This window comes from Pristiophorus japonicus, chromosome 20, assembly GCF_044704955.1.
Source record: "Pristiophorus japonicus isolate sPriJap1 chromosome 20, sPriJap1.hap1, whole genome shotgun sequence".
NCBI classification, from domain to species: domain Eukaryota; kingdom Metazoa; phylum Chordata; class Chondrichthyes; family Pristiophoridae; genus Pristiophorus; species Pristiophorus japonicus.
Window position 1 is genome coordinate 50,705,610 of NC_091996.1, and position 4,289 is coordinate 50,709,898.

A 4,289-nucleotide genomic window follows, 5' to 3' on the forward strand; every position below is an offset into this window, starting at 1 on the left:
GGAGTTAAAGGCAAAATGGAGGTTAAAGAAGAAACCTTAGCCTCATTATAATATTTAAGTAGATGACCTGCCTCCTGGCAGCAGATTGGCTGCCCATTCCACTACCCCTATATCATCAATCCATCAATTTTGTAGGTTAAAATTCCCCACATTATGTCTAAATTTTAAATGAGAGCAAATATAGAATGGGAAAAGTCATTCAGCTCCCTACCCTGACCAAAGCTGGTCCTTCCACATAACAGGTGCAAAGTGCTCTCTTCTGGGCTCTGCCTAATCCACTTAACTTGCCTCAGAAAGCTTCTGCAAAGTTTCCCTCTGCCCCTTAAAGGTAAGTCCTGCAAAGTTCCAGAATATCCACTGAACCTTGCATTTACGGCAATTAAAAATTCCAGCCCAGTTTCTTCCTCTGCAATTTAGGAGCCATCATTCACCACACATTCAATTATCTCTGTCTGTATTTATCCTTACAGCCCTCAATCCTGTTCAAACCACACATTAATTCATGGCCCTTTTGAATGATGTTAATCAGCACAGCATTAAGTGCTTAATCTTGGATCCGATCGATTAAGTGTACAAAAAAGGGGGAGGGAATGGAAGCCACCCAATCCCAACTCTTGCTTTATTCAGTGCCAAACTTACAGTACTATACAAATCATCAAGTTATATTGTGAAATTTTAAAGTATTCAATACCAACACGTATGCACATAGAAATATTAATATTTTGTATCTATTAAATTATTTTAGTTAGTGGCAACCTGAGGTAATGAGAGCTACATCGGATTAGAGCCGTCAGCAAGATCATTTTTACAAAGCACCCTGCGGGTGATGAGGAAAAAGCTTCACATCAATGTTCGGTGGACATCCAATTAATTGTCGGCAGACATAAATAAACGAACAGCAAGACAATGAAACAATAGTAAAACCGCCTGCTTTTTATGGCGCAAGGGATTGATAGTGGTAATTAAATCGGGCGTATTCCATTAAAGAGATGAAGATTAGACGAGGTGTGTATTAATGAGTTTTAGCACATTAACGCCAAGGCAAAGTTAAATGAAAAGAGAGGTTGATGTGCTAAAACCAAGAACAAATGTGCACTTTGGAGTTTATTACTGCTGCTCCATCTCTCGGGCAGGATCCATCCTTCCAGTTTACATGGACGCTGTGAAGGCACACACTGATAGTTGAGGCCTGACCAAAGTCAATGTTCTGGTACTTTTTACCCATTGAGCAATGTCGGTCGTACAGCAGCATAAACAATTCAAAGCTTCACCCGTAAGCTAACCATGCACTTTCAACCAGCATTAAGCCAAATAATGCATATCTTGGGCAGAATGATTTGGCATTCCTCATCAAAAAACAAGCACACATCACAAACATCACCAGCAGTTCACAGACCAAAAACTGAAACAATAGACTGCAATGTTGGCCTACCCATCACTATGCTGCTTAAGGTATAAAGAAAGCAAGAAAGACTTGCATTGATATAGCACTTTTCATGGCCTCAGGATGTCCCAAAGTGTTTTACAACCATTAAAGTACTTTTGAAGTGTAATCACTGTTGCAATGTAAGAAATTTGACAGCTAATTTGTGCACAGCAAACTCTCACAAACAGCAATGTGATAATGACCAGATAATCTGTTTTTTTAGGGATGTTAGTTGATGTCATGTATGTACTTTTAGAATCACTAGCCACTAGATGGCGTCACTGTTGGAGGCCATTGGGCTGCATGTACGTGTGTGCAGCCCAAGTATAAAAGGCTAGCCATTTTGTATATTAGTCACTTTGGGCCTTAATAAAGCAGAGCCAAGGTCATACCTCTTGAGTTGAACACTACTCAGTCTAACAGTTATTGCATGCACCACATTTGGCGACGAGGCAACAAGAACCTTTGCATGCAAAAATGAGCACAATTGGATTGTTGGAGTGGTTTGTGGAAGGAGAAGATTGGGCAGACTTTGTGAGCCATTTGAGCCACCACCAGTTCTTCGAGGTCAACAAAATGGAGGAGGTTGGCGATGCAGATTAGCACTGGGCGGTGTTCCTCACAGTTTGCGGTCCAAAAATTTATGGTCTGATAAAGAATCTACTCCTGCCTGTGAGTCCAAAAGAGAAGACATATGAAGAATTGTGTACACTGGTACAGGACGACCTTAAACCAGACAAAGGCATCATCACCTTGAGATACAGATTTACATGCACGTTTGTTCAGAGGGCCAGAATGCGGCGGAATTCGCTGCCGACCTGAGACATCTAGCGGGACCGTGTAATTTCGGGGCTGTGTTGGCAGACATGCTGCGGGACTTCTTTGTAATCAGCATCAACCACGAGGTGATCCTGCGTAAACTACTGGCGCTGCAGACGTTGGACTTGAACAGGGCCATCACGATCGCTCAGTCATGCATGATGATGGATAGAAGTCTAAAGCAGATATCAGTGAAAAATCGAAACTCGGCACATACTGTAAATATGATTGATCCAGCGTTTGGCAGAGCGACACATGGCAGGGCCTACCCGACTGCGTACGCAAAACCTGTGGCTGCCCAAAGTCCGCCAGCAGGAATGCATCCAATTTCTCCATGTTGGCGTTGTGGGGGAAATCACCGGCACCAGCAGTGCCGATTTAAACAATATAGTTGCAAAGGCTGTCTGAAATTGGGGCATCTCCAGCGCAAGTGTCCGCAGATGAGCAAGTGTGCTGTGACACACCACCTGGAGGATGATGGTCAGACTAGCGCAAATCCGGATACGCACTCCGAGATACCGGGGAGTAAGTGTATGGATTGTTCTCATTCCTAACTAAGAGCAAATCGATAATGATCAATGTGAAATTTAATGGGGTGCCGGTATCGATGGAACTGGACACGGGGGTGAGTCAATCGATAATGAACCAGAGGGCATTCGACAAGCTGTGGGATACTAAGGCTGTGAGGCCCAGGCTGAGTCCAGTCAATGCCAAGTTGTGCACGTACACCAAAGAACTCATAACGGTGATTGGCAGTGCCACAATTAAAGTGTCGTATGACGGTGCGTTTCACGAGTTACCACTACGGATTGTTCCAGGCAATGGCCAAATGCTGTTCAGCAGGAACTGGCTTGAAAAAATCAGATGCGATTGGAATGACATCGAGACATTGTCGTCGGAGAAAGATACATGTGCCCAAGTACTGAGCAAGTTCCCCTCGCGGTTCGAACCAGGCATCGGCAACTTCATGGGAGCCAAGGTGCAGATCCACGTGGACTCGGATGCAAGACCCGTCCATCATAAAGCTCAGGCAGTGCCGTATATGATGAGGAAGAAGGTCAAAATCGAACTGGACAGACTCCAGTTCATATCACCAGTTGAATTTAATGAATGCGCCAGCCCCATTGTTCCTGTGCTAAAAAGTGATGGCACAGTCAGAATCTGTGGAGGCTACAAGGCTACGAACAACAGGGTTTTGAAACAGGAACAGTTACCGAAGGCTGATGACTTGTTTGCAACACTAGCCGGGTGAAGTCGTTCACCAAACTGGACTTGATGTCGGCCTACATGTCACAGGAGCTGGTCGAGGTGTCGAAGAGACTTACATGCATTAACACGCATAAAGGACTGTTTATTTATCACAGGTGCCCTTTTGGAATTCACTCGGCTGAGCAATATTTCAGAGGAACATGGAGAGTCTACTGAAGTCTGTTGCCAGAACCATCGTGTTCCAAGATGACATCCTGATCATGACTCCAAGGAACATCTGAACAACCTGGAAGAGGTTCTCCATCATCTGGACAAAGTGGGACTCAGACTGAAACGCTCGAAGTGCATCTTCATGGCACCAGAGGTCGAATTCCTGGGGAGGAAAATTGTTGCTGACGGCATCAGACCCATGGACACGAAAACCAAGGCCATCAAAAAAGCCGCAGAATGTGACGGAGCTGCATTCCTTCCTGGGTCTAGTCAACTATTTCGGTAACTTCCTACCTAAATTGAGCACCTTATTCGAACCACAACACATGCTGCTAAGAAAAGGCGACAACTGGGTGTGGGGTGCGTCTCAAGATAAGCTTTTGAGAAAGCCACTAATTTGCTTTGCTCTACCAAGCTGCTGGTACATTATGACCCATGTAAACGTTTAGTATTGGCCTGTGATGCTTTGTCATATGGAATTGGTTGCGTACTCCAACAATCTAATGAGTCGGGTAAGCTTCAACCAGTCGCGTATGTTTCAAAAAGTTTGTCTAAAGCGGATAGAGCCTACAGCATGGTAGAGAAAGAAGCACTAGCCTGTGTGTATGGGGTTAAAAAGATGCAT